Below are 19,544 nucleotides of genomic sequence, written 5' to 3' on the forward strand. Positions count from 1 at the left end.
TGCGACTTAATATTATTATTTTAGACGTTCATTTAAAATGCACTATTATATTTTATTTCTGCACTTGTTTCAGCGTACGGCAAACAAGGTTTAGTGGCGAGGCATTTAACGGTTTGCAACGTGCAGGTTCTACTGTATATATGTCAATTTGTCAACCTGAAGCTAAACACGTTTTTTTTAAATGAAAAACAATTATTAGAATTCCAATTATTTGGAAGTTTGCCTCTCCCTCGCACACGCAAACATACACACCATAGTTTAACTCATTGACATATGCATGACCCAGTTTCTACTACTACTATACCCTACTACTATATAATGTGTGTGCACTTGTTGATTGTAATTATTCATGATGTTATCATTTGCTGTGATAAAAAAAAAACTTTAATTAAGATGCAAGGATCAGGAAAAAAAAAATATTGTGCTAAATAATTTACTCAGGAGTTAATAATTGCTAACAATAAAATACATGCATTGTAAATGAACATTTTATATTGATTTTAAATTGCTGTTATTGTATTCCTGCTCCAGTAGATTATCACATAACGGTGAGGCAAATATGGAGGCTTAGCAACAGACTTAGTAACAATGCTGAGGGTTGCTGTTTGGGCCTTGAGGACCCCTGGGTGCTATGTAGTTCTCATTGCATGGGCGCTTTTCATGCTTGTCATCAAATGTTCAGCTTTTTGTCTGTGGCCTTTTTTTTTTTTTTTTACAATTGGACTTCTATGAATGTAACATGGTGGCTCTCTGCTAGACACCTTGCATGGAACAAAGAGTTACATCCTTTGCCGTGTGTGCTATTCACACACACAGCTTTGTGACGGTGCAGTCTGAGGATAACAATGGAGGGGGGGGGGGATCATAGCTGTAACTATGGGATACCGAAGTCATGGCGTCACGGCTCAGAGGTGGCAGAAGCCAACAAGGATCTCTTCCTTAGGCCTTCCTCTTAACCACGGCCTAGTTGTGCCTGTTTGTAAAGAAACGAGAGATGCATGTATTGGATCTTTCTTCTGCTACATGTTACCAGTTCCTGTCCTTTTGTCTTTGGTTTTGGAATGGCGTCCGCTTGTGTGGCCAAATCACAGCCGAGGCGAAAATAACAACAACAACAACCTGCTGGGCGCCATTCTGCTCTTATTCAACACTTCTTTTAATTCTTCTCACACTTTTCAACCCCCTACTCATTCAACGTTTATGGTCAGAGCTATGCGGAGAGTTCCTCTATCTCTCACACACACACACACACACACACACACACAGATAGACGGACAGCATCACATTTTTTCTTGTTTATTCCACTTGCAGTGATGGGATATTTAAGGATGTAATTGGCACCTTTTTGACTTTTATGACACCCAGTTAAGATGCATTTGTCAGCCCACAAACTGCTTAGGGCTGTGAAGAGGGATCCTAGCATTCTAGGTCCACGTGCCTAATTACATTCCAGCAGCACCTGATTCATGCTCCGTAATCAGCTCTCACAAGCTGTAATAAATCAAGGAATTGGCAAGCAGTCTTTTTGCACACCTTTGGAACAGCTTTAAGTGCAGACAGGGGAAAACAATTGTGTACCGTGTTATTAAAACTCCCACCAACACGGTTCAACTTGCCGTGCTCCATATAGTGCAATTATATAGTAACAAGATTAGATTTTATTATCCTTCCTTCCCATATGTTTTCCTTCCTCTTTTTTTTAACACCACACACCTGACCTGTGTTTATTGTTGCTGTCTTGACCTAAATTTAAGGAAATTTGAATTTATAGGCAGGTGAAATACATTTGACAGCTAGCATTTTTTATGCAAGATTGCCAAGTAGAAAATGTAGAGCTCTTTGCCGATGCATGGCCTGTTTTCAAGCAGAATAGTATGCAAGATGATTTTAGGTGTTTCAATGTTCAGAGCAGCTGGAGCTGTCGAGGAGCAACAATCTTGGATGAGACACGCGCTATGTAAGAGGCCGAGTGGAATTACACCACCCTGGGAGAGATTGTGTTTGCACCCTGGTGTTCACAGGTCAATCATGCATCATTAGAGAAAAGGAGATCTTTTCCCTTCAGTGACCTGTCCTCTACGCAAGCAGCCATGTAGCGAGGCCATCAGTAGGCCGATGTGCTGGGCAACACCCTTATAATAGACTACCTTGTTAGAAAGTGCTACGGGCTACAGTCACATACTATACTATACTTTATGACAGCAAAAAGCTTACCCGGCAATTGTGACTACATCACAAAATATCTTATTTGCAATTATCTTATTTGCCGTTGCATCACTTTCTCTTCTGTCTATTGCAAATGTGGTAAGCAAAATTTCAAATCAGGTCATGGTAGTATGAGGAGTAGATCAGCAGTGATGAAGCCATAAAAGTGAGCTCCCAGAATGGGTCTCAGCTCCCATGTTTGCTGGACGATCCCCTGGTGTGCTGAGGGCTGCTTTTTTAGAACTGTTTGGAGTGCCCTCCTGTGAAATTGTTGTTTTTTAATTAGCCGACCTTGTGACGCTGCAGCCGTGTGCCGGGTAGATGCTGACGGCTGGCTTTCTATTCGCTAGCCCAATATGTGTGTATGTGTGTGTAGGTGTGTGTTTTACTCTATCCAGGACACCACCGTTTGGCCTGTGCACACTCTTCCACCAAAACTAGTTATGTTGAGTTGTCAAACCAGATAAGCAATTATATAGTTATGCAGTTTTTGTAGGACAATTCGTGTTTGCGCCTTTATCGAAGACCCCCCATACCCATTTAGAAAATAAGCACCCTTAAAATGATGAAATGTGTCTTTAAGCACTGTTCTTGGGTAAATAAAATGGTGGGCAGTCTAATGTTAGAAACGCTAAGCTGCATAATATTGCTTCAGCTTGTTGGGATTTTTAGTGCTCGGCGTGGAGCAATAGCTCTAGCTGACCCTGTTCCTCTGTAAGGAAGTATTGGGTTCTGTGTCAACATGGCCCAGCCTGTCCCAGCAGCACACTCGGATGCATCGTCTGTCATCTCACTGGAACTGCTCCGCTTCTACGATACATTTAGATGTACAGTATTGTAATACTCGCCAAGGGTTGTATTTATGTACAGCAATTTTTGCTTTAACTGTTCTTTTGAGAGGTAAATATTAGATATGCTCACATTGGAATAACATAGGAAGGGTGACAGGAAATATGAAAGTGTGCATCTCATCAGATGGGAGACAAAGCACTTTGCAGGATGCTCTGGGAAGCCACACAGGCTCAGCCATGGTTAAGCCCATCACCGCTTCAGTGGCGGTGAGGGATGTGTGACTTTGCGTGTGTGTTGGGTGGATGCATTGGTGCATTGGAGAAGGATCTGCCTATAGGGATGTGCCTGGTGTGCTCACATTACACAGGATGACAGTGGAAGGGTGCGGAAGAACTCATGTGTGCAATTTGTTGGTTGCCACAATTTAACCTCATCTCCTAAACCTGGCTGTTAGGCAGCCAGTGGAACATGTCAGTCAGTCGGGGATGCTAATCAGTGACGGCCGAGAGAGAAAGCCCTTTGCTTGGCAACAGAGCGTTTTGGGTTTTTTTACGGGCTCCAAGTCCTGAGGCCTTCAGGTTTATTTTCACAGCATGACAAGTCCTCATAACAAAAGGGAAAGCAACCACAAACCATTAAAAGTAATTTGCCAATTTGGGTAAATATGTGGAATACCGCTTCTTACATGAATTATAATCTGCTATATTACAGGTTTCAATCCGATAACATGTTATAGATGCTGATGATGTTTCATATATAATATCATCTCAGGTGTGGTGGTGCAAAATTTTGCCACATTCGTTATAACGTTTCACATCCGTCTCATTTTGCTCATGTGTGAACCATATTTGTTTGGGAATAGCCCCCACTTGTTTCTTCAGGCAGCCTGGTGGAACGTGCATGAGAAATGGAGACACGGCCTCTGCTGCTGGCTAACTGTGTCGCTGTTGGCCCAGGCCAAGTATATGTGATCCCACTCTGGAATGTTTTTCCAACACGTGGGCTTTTCGCAGATACGCTCGAGAGGACTGGCATCAGAGTGGCAAGTGCTGCATTCAGACTGTTGTGTGCTCAAGGCTTACTTTCACACTCATGTCACACATTCTAGCTCTACATGGCAATTGGGCAGCACCGTGTGTTTGTTGACGTGCACCCCACATTCGGTAAGGGTGTGGGCGATTGTGCATGTGTTCGCTTGCTTCCTCTTGCTCTCTCTTTTCCTTTGTTTGTCTGTAATCTAAGCTCTCTCCACCGCCCGGCATTCACCCGATTGCAGTCTCTATCGCCACACGTCATTCCGAATTTCAGCAGATATTTGTACAGATACGACAAAACTAATTTCTTTGTCTTTCTTTCCTTACCCCTTTTAATCTTCATCAAATGAGATTAACTCCTTCAAAAAACGGTATTCCTGCCCTAAAGTGACTGACAGAGATTTGCACTTTTATCATTAAGTGTGACACTAAGCTAGTCGGAGCTTTGTCTTGAATGGAGGGTCTGACGGAAACGGGGGCTCCTAATCCTTTTATTTGTGTCAGACCCCTAAAAAAGGAAAGAATGGGGCCAGGCCGTAGAATGCCATAGCCCTTAGTCCCCCTGAGACCTGGCCTCCACAGCCAAGTGAGCATGAGACGCATCTTATGTGGTCTATGCATCTGAGTGGCCACGTACACACCAACATAAGCACATAAGTACATCCACAGTATGTTTGATATGTCTACATAAACATTGTGTCTTATGTATCTTTATATACGTATTTCTTACCACAGGCATACATGCATTGAAATGAGTGTGTAAATGTTCTCAGCAGAGGTCGTGCTCGGCTTTGACTGGCAATACTGAGCGCTTCAATCCAGGATGAGATTAATAAAGTTTGCTGGTCCGCTGGTCAAGGTCCAATGCTGGCTTTTGTCTCCAGCTCACATCGAGTTGTGGGGCATCAGCTCCTTTGTGTGTGCACCCTTGTGGTAATCCATCTCCCGCGGGAGTCCCCCGGGGCACTTTATTTACTCATTCAACTGTTTGGAAGTCTGTTAGACTGCAGATCAGATGCAGTGAGACCAATGTGATTACTTTAACCAGCACTGCAGATTCCTGCCCAGCATCTACTTTTCACCCTGAGCTCTCCAGGTGGGAGGGAGGCTGGTTCATCTTTCTCTGGTCTGGATTTAAAGTTGTTCTAAAATTGTAACGTGAAAATTTAAATGAGGTGCCCACAAGAACACACTTTCTTTGAGTTGCATTTTCTTGGTTTCACTTTTAGCTAATCATCATTCGGATCATATTTGTCTGGTGTCGCAGTGTGAAAACTGACAACTATGTTGTCTTGCCAACAATGAGATGGATTTGGTTATCCATCCATCAACATAAACCCAGAGCATGTATTTGGGGCTAAACCCCATGTTAAACCACTGCAGGCTGTCAGGCTCACTGAATGTACTTTCTGTCTGCCCGTCTGTGTGGCTGGGGAATATTGCTGCAATCTGCTGCCAGGACCAGCATCTACAGTGAGAGCTCTCAAGATTCACTGGTTAGCACCAACCCGCTGACTGGTGATGGCTATTTTGGCAAGAAAAGTAACCCCATAAGAAAATAGCACAGATTGGGTTTCTTTGAGTCTCACTCCTACTCGTTGTTACCAGCCCCCCCACAGCCAGCCAGCATGATTTGTGCATGAGGTCCCGTGACCCTTGGAAGCTTCAAAAAGCAGTGAAGGGAAATATTTGGATGATCTTGATGGGGGAGTGGAGATGCGGGAGTGAGGCAGTGATGATTGGGGCTTGGTAGGAGTTGATGTAAGGCAAGGCAGATGCAAAGACTCAGCATTAAACCCTTGGTGATACAGTAGTTCACACATGTCAAATCCGGCCCGCGATGCAATTTCGTCTGGCCTGCGGAACTGTTCAGAAAATAGAGTTGGCCTGCCTCATGGACCTTATCAAACAAAATCCTTAGATTTTAATTTGTGTATGTAAGCGATTCCTCTGGTATTAACCACTCTGGCATTTGTATTTTAAATATTGTATATACCTGTAGCATGAAATTCATAGCCATTCTCAATAAAGGTGCCAGATTCAGAAAAGTCCAACTAATTTTACTGTACATGACTAAAAACAGCACACTTTATCTATTACACCGTCTGTACAAAATAACACATCAAAAAGGCACAAGACAATCAAAAGTGATCATTTTAACAACAGCAAAGCATGCTGGCAAATTCATAATGTGCCCATTCCACAGATACAAATTTTCTCAATGTTACACATCTCACAAATTGTGATGTTTTTGTGTTGATATAAATTACGGTAGCCTTTGTCCGGACATTGAGCGAATAATGAAGAGGTGGTCGATCAACAATCAGTTTATTGAAACAAATTACGAGGCCAAAACAGACATGGTCGTATATCTGCAGACTATCAGAAAGTAGAAATTTCAAGCAGGAATGAACGGACACAAAACATTTCCCCCAGTCTGATGTAAAAAAAAAAAATGGTAGGCTCTTAGTCGTTCTACATAAAAGGCAACAGTAGCAATGGAGAAGGGAAAGAATTTCATTTAAATGTACCAATGATACTGATCTTCTGTTCCCCACTCCCCTGCTGTACCCAACCAGTCCCTCCTCCTACTCCTTTACCTTGGTGGATATTAATGTTTCTCTGAAAGCTGCTTCAAATACATCTTCTTGGGAAATTCCACGACTCCTGACTGCTGCAAACTGATCTGGTGCCTCTGAGACGCTGGTGGATAAAGGGATATAATGTGAAGAGTTTTCAAAGTGTTTTTTGAGCACATGGATCTTCCACAGCTCTTTTTGGAAACTTGTAGTCGATTGCTATGCGAAGTAAATCTGTGACGGGGTGAAAGCTGGGTTATGTGTTCTATTCATCTACATTTTCACACATTTAAAACAAGTGATATTGGCTCTCCATTGTAGTTTATCTCAAAGGTGTTTGATGGGGGACATCAGTTTCTTCCAAACTCATCCATGCATTCACGACCCAGGATTCTACACTGGGGGACAGAATAGATCCTTCCCAAAATACTCCAACACCGTTAGTACATGTAATAAGAATAGACACCGATTAATTAATTTGTTTTGTCTCAAACTTTTGTCCAGATTTGTATGTTAGTGTTAGACAGTGGGAAGTGAGGTTTCCCAGTCTTTGTACATCTCCGCCAGCTCATCTCCATAGGGTCAGTTCAATGGTTCAGCTGAAATAGATGCAGTTATCCATATCAGCACAAAAAAAGCAAAAACTGCCATCTCAAGAACACCCCCCTCCAACAATCAGTCTTTGGCCTCAATACATGTCGCTGCCTCTTCGTGAGAGTACGTAGACTGAGTAAGCACACTGACCCCCTGAGTGCCTGTCTGCATCACGTTAGCCCTGCAGGCTCAAGCACACAGGGGTGCACCATCCCAGCCTAAGGCTGGAGCTGTGCCCTGAAACCAGAGCTCCAAAGTTGTGTTGTGATCCCAGCTGGAGAGACATCTCTGGCTATGAGTGGAGCCCTCTCGCAGCATGCGGTCAAGGTCACCAGTGGCCTCTCAACCTCCATCAACGCCATGGTGCTTCTGCACAGCACACGCTTAGACAACATTATTTATTGACTTGTAGTCACTTCTAAGGATCTGTCTTGCAACAAATACCAGAGGACTGAAGGTTTGATGAGGTTACGTTTATTGACTCATCTGGCCCAAGAGGTTCAACAACTCAAGATGTTCCAGTTGTGTTAGATGAATGTTTCACGTGAATTTTAATGTCAGTAATGACATACTGCCAGCAAAACTACAGTGAGGCCACCATTTGTTATGACTGTGTTCAACAGTTTCCCCCTCAAAGTTAAGTCTGTTAAGTAACCGTGAAATATGGTTTTAGGAAAAATGCCACTTTGCCCTGAATGTCTCATTGCAGTTTCTTAATATGGCGTGTTTATCTCCGCATTTGATCGTGTGTTTTGCATTCCTGTGTGAAATGGCTCGCGTGTGTGTAACCAAATGTCTGCATGAGGAGCAATGCCGCTTGCGTGTTTGTGAAGTGGGTCTGTCACTTGGCCAAGGATTGGACATACTATTGGCAGGCGACATTGTCTGTGAATTCTCCTGCCGGTCATGCTGCTCCGAAAGCAGTATAAGCGGTGCGTGCCACCAAACCGCCATCCTGTTCTCCCACAACACTCTTGTCTCTATCATCAGCCAACCAGGCTGCTCCCTGCTCTCCTTTCCTGGGCCCCATTGCCTGAGCTGTGGCCTGTAGATGAGTGCTACATCCTGGCTGTCAGCACCGGGGTTAGCTGGGGATTGGACCAGAGTGGAAGTGCAGTATCAGGCTATATCTGTCAGCTCCTCGTTCCACTTCCTCAGCACCTCTCATAGGCAGCTGTAGTCAGTGGCACAAACATACGTGACATACAGCTGCGACTGAGTCCTACTGTGGGGGTCACCCTTCAGTAGCCGCATTTGAGTTGTTTAAAGCATGGCTGTTGTGTTTTTAAACACACAGTCTTTGGCAAGCCATCTTCTATTTTGCCAAGAAGAATTTAATTTCGGACTTCTGAAGAGTGGCCACATGTTTGTATATAATTATAGCTCTTGTTTTAGCCATCTTTTACAGAGACACCCTTGAAATTCATCAGAAGGATACATATTTGAAATATATAATTCATAGGATGTTATAAATCTTAATCACTGTGTGAATGTACATCTAAATCACAGTGTATATTTTCACCCAGCAAATAGAGCCATACCTTCACGGTGATACACACACAGGTACAGTATGTGCTGTCTCACACACATCTGCATTGCACATGGCCGCAGGAACTACACATGGTGGAGGATTTGCAACTGTAATCACATTAATTGGTCTGTCTCTCCTTGGAAACATCACATGGAGATGCCCTGGTAGCTTACAGCTGGATGCAGCTTTCACAAACCAGAAACCAAAGCTTAAGGAGCAAGGTCATAAGAATCAGAGTGTGCATCTCTATGGTAAATGTGTTTGAAAAACGGCCATCACACCTACAGCTCCCTTCCGTTTAGATAGAATTTCCTTCTATCTCAGAAATTCTAGACTTGTTTAAGACTTCAGTTTGTTTTACCTACATTAGGTGCCGACCCGTTTTTTTTTTTTATTGCCAACATAAATTCATAACAGATTTAATGCTGCTTCTGTATGAAAGTTCTCCAAGCTGCGTGGACGTTCAGTACCTCAGATGCAGCTGGTGTTTTCCTAATTAGCCACAAATATATCTATGAGAACTATGCTACACACATGCTGCCATTCATCATTTTACTATTGCTTTTCATTTTAACCGCAATTTTACACACATACTGTAAATAAAACTGTAATGTTTGCTGTGTTTTTCTGAAGCTTTCAAATGGTTTTGCTTCTTTAATACTAAGATTATAGCCAGACATAATAAATAATATGAATGTCCACAAATAAAAGAGACATTTCCTGGCCAAGACGATGATATATTAACGCTGGGCTGAGATGTCTTAAATGCCCGTTATTTAATCAGAATCACATATAAGTGGTATGTGGTTTACCAACTCAGAAAATTCAGATGGTCTTAGGTAAGCTGTAGATCCCAAACAGACCAAACAGGCCTACACACACTTTCATGGTTGTCCAAAATTTTCTTTTCGCCTTCACTACCTTATGTGGTAAAGCCTGCAGTGCTGGCACATAAGACGAGTGAAATGAGCCATAAAAACGTATTCAGAAATTCTTCACCCAGCTCTGCTTTTTTCACACATTCTGGCGCTAATAGGCTCTGACACACCCTAAACAACTGCCCGTGCAAAAATTGTACGCCGCATAGGCCAGCAGTTTGGTGTCCAGGAGGAGCCTGTGGCTATGGAGCCAGAGAAGGAGTCATGCCCTGCTGTCCCACAGAGATGACAGGAAGATAAGAAAGAGAAGTGGCCTCTCCACACAAAAACATCCCACCACGAACTAACCTATCCCGGAGCTGAGCTGGAGGAGGGCTTCAGGACTCATGTCAAAATCCTTCCTTTCTGCACAAAAAAAAAACATTCATTGCTTCATCGAAGTGGGGATACTTTGAGTGAAGTTGACTTAGTCGACCAGTAGCCACATGATACCGAATGATATCACAAATATCAGTATCAAGTTTTTGCTTAAACAGCATGCCTCTGTGTATCACAACTTTGGCTTTGTGTCGTGGCCTCCTACAACAACAGCCAAAGAAATAAAAGAGCGAAAAAACTTAAGTGCAATTGACAGAATCTTGGCTGACACTACGGCTGCAGTTACAACTTGGGAAAGTGCTTACAGTTTGCAATATTTGAGAGGTCGAAGTAAAAAGGGTAGCCATTCCTTCTAGACAAAGTGTAATGATGGAACCGTAGGGAAGGAGGAACAGCGAGCACTTTCTGGAAATTAAGGGTTCAGCTGCATTAAACAAGATTTACACCACCGGCTCTAAAACAGTTTTCTTTTGCTCAATGGGTCCTCCTTTGCAGATATTCCGAGGAAGTAATAAACCTCGCTGACAAGTGTTGGAGTGGCTTTGAACATGGGCAACAGAGCTCCATCACTTCTGTCACTGTGCCGCCGCTATGCATCGTTAGTTTTATAGAATTTTGCCTGTTTCTCCTTGTTAACAGCCGGTGGCCTTGCCCTCATATTAGGAGCAGCTTGTTGTTGTTTATTTCAAAGAAATGTTGCATAACTATCTCTAATACTTAAAGCATGGTGCTGTGTATGAGGGCAAACCCACTTCATCTAGCTGTGAGTGGTATTTTTTACCGCATGGTTTGAGCCGACAGGCTGTTTTTTCCTGATGGTTAAGTTCTTTTGAAGCTGTCTGCATGGTCTAGAATGAGGCCCTGCACAGTGTAAGATGTCATACTCCCACTGTGCTGACCAACATGCTGTGTGTGCCCATAACATTTAATGGTATTTTGGCAAATGCACATGGAAACTCTTACGTTGCCCAGCAATCGCATTACATTGCCTTCTTTCTACATCATACACTCCATGTATTTTTATTTATTTTTTACATTTACTATAAACCTTTTCTTTGTCTTTGATGTACACATGTTATATCTTAAAGAACAGAGTAGAAAATGAACAAATTACAGTCAACCCTCCCTTTTTCTTTTCTTAAGGCCCAGTATTCATATAATTAGGTTTTTGTTAGACATTTTTGTACAATAATCTAGTCTATTTTGTGTGTACTGTTGGGTGTTGTTTATGCATTTTTTTATTGATTGCAACTGCTAAATAACCCACCATGGCGCTTAAGAAAGTCAGCAATTTGATGAAGAATGTGAGAGACAATATTGAATTTGTTCCTGACAAAATGCAGGGGAAGACCGCATCAACAATATGTCCCGTCCGAATGTCATTTATAATCATTTTGCATTGTTTTCTGGGTGTAAAACTATAATAAACACACACAAATATTTGCAACAGATTATTTATATTTAGATTAAGATGTCCCATATATTACGGTTGTCGTCTGACATTTTGGAGCAAATTAATGATGAAAACCAAGCTTATAAACTTATTTAGCTTATTATTATTAAACTTGAATTTGAATTAAGATAAAACTTTATAGGGAAAAAAGATGTGTATCTTGCAGTCTGACAGATTACATATTGAATATCGTTAAAACTCTTCTGGATTTGATAATAGAGAACAAAGGTTGAGGATTAGGAAGGCTGGTATGAAATATTAAATTAATTAAATTAAATTCACGACTTAGTTAGCTGTCTTATGCATTAAAAATGCTCTAGAAGAAAAGACACAAAGACTCTCTGAACAAAATCCCTTTCTACCTGCAACATCAGTTTTTGCTGCTAACCGAGAGGCTTGGCAACACGGCATTCAGTCTTCTCCTTTGAGAGCAACCGTAGGGCTTCTCTCGAAGAGAAGCACAGTAGGAGGGAGAGCCATGTTGCCACAGCGCAAACTCCGGATTCGTCATTCCCTTGTACTCATTGCGGCCGAGTGTGTCTGTCACAAATCGGCCTCATCAGCCACCAGTCTGCCCCTGACAGGGCCAACGCTCATAAATCTTTGTTCACAAAGTCTGCCAAGAGAGAGATGCTACAGATGTTTACATTTCCTCTGTCAATTTTATTGAGCTACTTAAAAAAAACATGGAATTCATTGAGATACAAATTTGGTGTTATTTGTCAAAATACAATATTAAAAACAACAACAACAAAAAATAAATCTGCACTTTTATACGGAAGCCTAACATGATGCAATGTTTTTTTTTCCCTTACAGTTTAAAAGAAATTCAATTCATTCGCAACCTAGAAACACATTTCTCACTGGGAGCCCTTTGCTGGTAACTTGGAAGTTTATCTGTTGCTGCACTTCCGTGCACAGGTCCGGCATCAAGCTTTGTGGTGATTAAAATGTCCTGCAAAGGTATGTGTTTACGGTCAGGATCCATAAGGTTAGCAGGATCAAAAGTTCTGTGGAAAAGACCTAAAGCAAAAAGAAGCAGAAATCATAAACACGAGAGCCAGTTGGTCATACGCAGATGTACGGTGTGTAAACATGATGGTGGGGAAACTCGACATCTTTCCTGTTGTTCTTTACTGCAACAGAAAAAAGTCCAAACTCAGTAAGATACAAAGAATAGCAGGATGGGCTTTTGTGCTGTTTTGTTACCTTCCATTGGATGGATGTTTGTGATGTAAAATTCTCAGTGAACCTAAGGATAAAACGTAAGATACAGTGACAACTTGTTTGTAAACAATTAGTTCCAAAAAGTCTGCCAAAAAATTATAAATTTTTTTCCCATGGGAATGTAAATCCAATTAATAATTTCTAAACAAAACACAGATTTTAACAAAAATATAGTTTTTCATAGAGAATAATAAGTTTCTCATTCTCTTCATGAAATTGCCGGCACTTGCAACTTTCTTTGGCCCCATGGCGGGTTATGTGGCAGTCACACTCAATAACAAATTAATAGACAGTAAGTCACCAATGCGAAAGATGCTGAATATGTGGAATGATCCATGCTCAATATTATACAATAGCCAAGACAGTAAAATTGTTTTTGTCAAAAACTAAGCCTGACTTTACTTGAATTCCTCAGTTCTGGGTTTGTATGTGAAAATACATTTAACTCAATTTTAGTGTCCTTAAAGGCCCATTCTCTTTCTGCGGTGATCACATGACATGTTTTAGCTGTGGGCTTTTCCTATTCTGGCATCTTCCAACTGTGCAACCTGCTGGAGTGGGAGTGGTGTACCACCCGGGTCTGCCATTCCCATCATGTTCAGTCATTTGCTAGCGGCTAGAGTTTGAAGTAGGAGTTATTGCTGGTGAGATAAGTATGGAGATAAGCTGGTCCTATCCTGCAAGACGTATGAGGTGTCTGGACGGTGTGACAGATGCACCTGACCTGGAAATAAATGATGTGAAGGTAGTGAAGCACATGGGTCTCCTTTGTCATCTGTCAGTTGTTTGTTGCAAGAAGAAATGTCCCAGATTGTGACAGAGATATTAGAAAAAGCAAACATTTCAGCCTTGAACTCAAACCCCACAAAAAACCCTTTAAATCTGTTGTAGTTAAGACTGCAAAGAGGTTAGTTTTTTTCTACGAAGGTGTGTGGGAGAAGCATTCCTTCAGCTCACAATCACCAAGCTCCAGGGCCTAACCCAGCCTTTGTTCTTTGACGTCTCTCCTCTGGTTGCCTTCTTCACACCAGGTGAACTTTCAGGCCCTCGCATTTTTTTTATGAGGCATGTAAAGATGATGAAGCTTGACATGTTACAGGCTGTCACTGGCATAGCATGATGAAAAGAACGCTGTGTTTAACCCCTAAACAAGTTTGATGACACTTCACTTGCCAAAACAGTTTGTGTCATGAATGGGAGCCAAGGCACTTAAAAGAGCAACATCTTTTTGATGGCACACATAAGCACACCTGCACTATTTAACCAGCCCTTGCCACTTTCTATTGCTCATTTACATGCTATTCATAATGCATATTTCAATATATTCAATTTTCTAACATATGCACAATTATTACTTTTTGACATGGTTGCTTGGATAATTCATGTGGATTAACTCTTCCATTTTGAATGCTTCCTAAATGATTTGATAACAAGCTAAAACATGGGTGGGCAAACTTTTTGACTGGCATTGGCTGGGGGCCAGACTATATATCTGATACGTGCACACTGTTTTACCCTTATAATTCCAACATTTCACATCATTATTAGTCTTTGTTATCTGTAAAAGTGTCATACAATATGCTATATGTGCTTGTGTCCATTTTTTCCAGAGTACTTTAAACATCAGGCCACATCAAATAACACAATTTTATTTTACAGCTTTTTTCACCACCGTGAAAGTACACAAATAAAGAATGTGACATGCAATAACTATGAATGATAAAACATTGACTATTAAAGAATTATTAAGGAGCAAAGAGTATGTGAACAGTGCAGTGGGTAGATTGTGTGTCACATATTAGTTTGCTTTTGTTTGTCTGGCACCATGGGTGAGGTAGTTGTCTGGATCCCTGCATGTGAAAAGTTTTAACTCAAACAGCTTGGAGGCAACTGGTGGGCCGGATTCAAATGCTTAGCGAACCGGATGTGGCCCCCGGGTCGTAGTTTGTAATTTTTGTCATTGAAAACAATGCACAAAGAATCATAGTCAAAATTTATGACGCTTAATTTACACCCTGGACTGGTCGCCAGCCAATCACAGGGCACATATAGACAAACAACCATTCACACTCACATTCATACCTATGGACAATTTGGAGTCATCAATTAACCTAGCATGTTTTTGGAATGTGGGAGGAAACGGGAGTACCCGGAGAAAACCCACGCATGCACAGGGAGAACATGCAAACTCAACACACAGATGGCCGAGGGTGGAATTGAACTCCAGTTTCCTAGCTGTGAGGCCTGCGCTCTAACCACTCGTCCACTGTGCTGCCTGGTTTATATCTATATAATTATTTTCTACTTCCACTCTTATTAATATTTGTCATGCATTTTGTTAAATTCAATCAGCTATTATCTACGTATTTTTAACACCCACATTAGTTACAAATGACACAATTTTGTAACACTGAAACCAGTGTTAAATGCTAAATTTCCTCTCCTGGATTGATATTGTTGTCCCCCCCCCTCCACTAAGAGTTATAGTCACACACTCTGCGAATGTCCAAAAAAGTCACCACTGTTATGATTGAAAGGTGTACTGGTGGTTTGACCCATCCGCGCAAGAGTTATAGGTAGCCAGCCAGCTTTCAGTCAGCTTGGGTTGTTTTTTAATCATTTCATCTTTGCTGTGAGGCTCTCTGGAGACCCCAGCAACGTTTAGCAGTCTGCAGCACAGAACCCCGGGGCTCGTCTAAGCCCTGCCTCTATCCGAGCTGCCATTATTAGCTCTGCTCTCAGGAGCCCGCCGCTCATCTCTCCCCTGAGAGGCAGGCTGAGAAATGAAGCGCGGTGGCTGGGCGCGGCAGCAGTGAGCCAACAGCACGACATGGAACAGTAATTACTCCATTGATATTCCTCGTGCAATAACACTGTCATCTCTCATTTGCATAAAGTCACTTGCCGCACCACACTGACGAATGCATAAACTGTTGTCCAAAGGCTGGAGGAATTCAGGTGGAATTTTTTCAGGGGAGCATTTACATTGTGATGCCTTTGTTTAAAAAAAATTCTGAACAAATTGTTTTGATGATGATCATTTGTGTGTTTGATGACAGAAAGGCTGACCCTGATTCCATCTTACACAATCATTCACACGACAAAGGCAAATGAAGAGAGAAGCTCCAAGGAGGACTCTGGAGCTGAATCTAATTCAATATTGAATTATAATATATATTATTATTAAATATATTATTGAATATATTCACTTTTATTCCAGAAATTGGACAAGAACATCAACATCAAGCTAGCTTGGTGGTCCTGTCACCCCAGCAATAAACAGGGATTTATGGTATTTGCGGTATCAGAACCTTAAATAGCAGACTGATGCTGAATAATTGTAATATGATTCATCACCAAATTGTGAACTTTCATGCACACATTCTGCCTGAGCCTGACATAAATGTATTATTCTTTGAGAAATTGATGGGGCGTGAGAAACATGGAATTCCTGGGTTTGCACCAAAAATTGAGGCATCCATGATCTTCCTGTTTGTGCATTTTTTCAACATACAACAAAAAAGAGGAAAGCAACTGTGGTCTATTAAGTATTAAAACAGTTTCTATGTCACCGTGTGTGTGTGTGTGTGTGTGTGTGTGTGTGTGTGCTTCTGCGTGAGAGAAGAGTGTGTGTTGAGGGGGTGGATATCAGTGGATGTCATAGGGCCCTGTCTCAGTCTTTGGTTAATGGCCATTGGTCATAGGCTGTCTCCCCTTTATTTCTTTTGCTCTCCTGCTCTATCCTCCCAGGTCTCCCACTGGTACAGCACCCTCAGGCACCGCATCATTTATTGCTGTCAGGAGCCACATAGGAGGGGAGAAAGGAGTGAGGGGGAAGCGGGAAGAGTGTGTGTGTGTGGAGAGAGGAGGAGGGGAAACAAGGAGAAGATGTGCTGCAGGGAGAAGCCAATGGAGGCGATGGGGAGAGGCAGGCAAGCTAGACTGTCAAATCTCAGCCATTGAATATTTAATGCAGCCTGGAGTGTTTATTTAGTTAGCCTGTCGATTTTTACCACTCTGTCAATAGTGGCCCCCATGTAGCCTGCTGATGATCTTTAGTGTCTCTTCCCTCAGGAGCGGCAAGGCTCTAAATGCAATTATGGATTTTCCTGCACTGCAATGTGTTTGATATTTTTACTGATCTAATTTGCAATCTGGTAGTTTATTGTTTGGCATTTTAGTGGCGCTCAAGTGGCGAGGCAAATTTGATTTCCTCTCATAATTCTTTATAACTTCATTAATGCTGTTAGCACATTGGCACAGATCTTAAATAAAGGAAGAGAATCATCTCATGGATGGATGCTTTCCCCATTTTATTGTCTCTGTTCCCCATTATTTCACTGATTCTTGTTCTAATTAAAAATCATCCGAGAGGTGTAATGTCGTTGTGAAATAGGGAATAATAATGGGGCATGAACAGTTCGCTTTCCAGAGACAAGTTTATTCAACCATACTGCAAATGTTGCCGGAGCAAAGCGGCATTCAGAGACAAAGGACATTAATAAAAGAGGGACATAAATAACAGAGGCAAAATAATGTAGCTGACTGTCTCACAAACTGTGTGTGATTCGGTAGTGCTGCAGAATTTTCAGTGCTTTGACAAATGTGTTTGTTAGAGGGGCAGCATTAGCTGTAATGATGTTAGCATGTAGCCGTGTGAGTGATGTGCTAGTTAGATGCCCGGCAGTAGAGCTAATGGTGTTAGCGTGTTGAGCCTTCCGAGAGATGCAATCGGTTAGGCTGTGATGGATGAGTGTCGTTCTACACGGGCCTGCAAGCCTCCTCCTTCGCCAAACTGTCACCTGCTTAAGTGGACGTGCACAATTAGCACTGAAATCAGAGCCCGTTTCATCTGCTGCTGGGCTCAACATTCAATGGGAAAAACGTCTCATCTTGTCAGCGATGAGTGAATGATGGCCGCTCTACAAAGAGGTGCGGGATACACAACACATCATAATTTTGTCATTAAACTAATATACATAACATAAAACAATATTCCAGCAAAAGCAGTAAAAATACACTATACAATACACTAATATTTTAAGTAAGCTAATACATATTTATTTATAAGCTAGACATATTTGCCATCACTCGCTCCACAATAGCCACAAAACACTTCCTCGTTATCCACCAATCACTGTCAGAGTGAAGGCCATTCACGAATATTCACAAATAGAGGCATTTTGAACATCAGCACATTTTTTTGCACATTCTGTGTGTTCTGTATTGCTGCTGGTTTTGCTGTGATAATGATAACAATTACCTGTGGATTTGCCTTCATATTGGTGAATTTATGACTAGGTGTCATTCTATTTATATCAGGGGTCTCAAACTCAATTTACTTGGAGGCCACTGGAGCTCGGGTCTGGGTGAGACTGGGCCGCATCAGGTTTTCCAAAAAAAAAAAAAAAATGCATTTATTAAAAACAAAAAAATGTAAAAAACTTCACTTTGGTTCCAATTTTCTAAAACATTCCACTATCTTATGTTTTATTTTTCTACACAAAATAAGATGAAAAATAAATAAACAAATCAAGAATAAAGAAAATCAATCAAACAGTAATAAATAAATAAATATAATAATAATAATAATAAAACGGCAAATAATAAAAACTTAAGAAACCACATATAGTTGGTGGGTAGACAAATTATTTTTTTCAGATTAAAATGAACAAAGCATTATTAGAGCCCTGTAGACATGACAAAACTCGACTATAGTCACATTTATACTTATATCATTTATTTAGAACATATTGCGCAACTGCAGGGTCTTGAGACACATGCTAACTCGCAAACTAGAGAGCTAGCGACCTAAACGGTAGCCTTCAAGTTATTTCCTTTAAACTTAAATAGCCAAAAACTTACCACTTCCACACGGATAGGGAGGCTAACTATTAACAGTTATTTAACATTTAACATGAACATTAATCAAACGTAATAATTTTTTCTGGGTACATGATACCATACAGCATCCATATCAAACTTGCGCGGGCCGCATTAACATTAAACTTTCATATCAAGGCAGGGGCCTCAAACTAGTGTCCTGCGGGCCACATTTGGCCTGCGGGCCGCGTGTTTGAGACCCCTGATTTATATTATTGGAGTAATGAAATTATTATTCTGTTCGACTTGCATTCCACAATATTCAGAACAAATAAAAAAATCATAGTTTTTTTACAATAATTTGTATCTACGCAAGCACATCGCAGTTTCAAAAGTATCGCTATTGTAAAGTACCGGTATTGGATAATATGTCTACGATACCCAACTCTACTTTTGACAATGTTAATCAAACCTAATGATTATTACATAAATATTTGTAAAGGAGGCATTTTGTATACAGCTTTTGTGTTAGAGAACCCTGTCCTGTGCTGGTGTATGTCATGTAGCAAAATATCATTTCAGATGCTCTCTGGGGATGAGGGGCGGGGTGTTTTTCTAAACAGAAAGCATGCTGCTTTTATTTGCAGTAATCCCTGCAATTGCTGCTGTTAAGGCCCAATTTGAACGCAGACTTTCATCTACAGACATTTCCGACAGCAAATATCCCTCCTCTAATTGACAGCGTCACTGGTTCCGCTGCAGCTTTGGCCCCTCCCCTCTTCCATCACTCTGAGATTTCAGCAGAACACAGAGTTCCTCCCTAAATGTTACAAGAGATGTTTGTATTACAGTCGTGGATAAGATTCATCTCTCTTATCAGCTGAGATGAGCAGGGGAGTGAGTGTTGGGGAAGATCAGGAAATGTCATTGCTCTGTAATAGTTTATGATTCATCCCTCCACCTTTGACTAAATAATGAGGGATGACAATTAGAGCGGACCATGGGAGTTGGAATCAAAGGTTTGAGATTCCCAGTTGGCAGAGTCCAACG

The 19,544-nt window shown here is 41.4% G+C and overlaps 1 protein-coding gene across 1 annotated transcript in view; it reads left to right on the forward strand.

The window, feature by feature from the left end:
- The window catches only part of lmx1bb (LIM homeobox transcription factor 1, beta b), a 47,978-nt gene that overhangs the window by 954 nt on the left and 27,480 nt on the right, over positions 1-19,544 (forward strand).

The sequence above is a fragment of the Doryrhamphus excisus genome, linkage group LG3 (assembly GCF_037039965.1).
Source record: "Doryrhamphus excisus strain RoL-2023G ecotype Guam linkage group LG3, RoL_Dexc_Guam_v1.1, whole genome shotgun sequence".
In the NCBI taxonomy this organism is placed as follows: Eukaryota; Metazoa; Chordata; class Actinopteri; order Syngnathiformes; family Syngnathidae; genus Doryrhamphus; species Doryrhamphus excisus.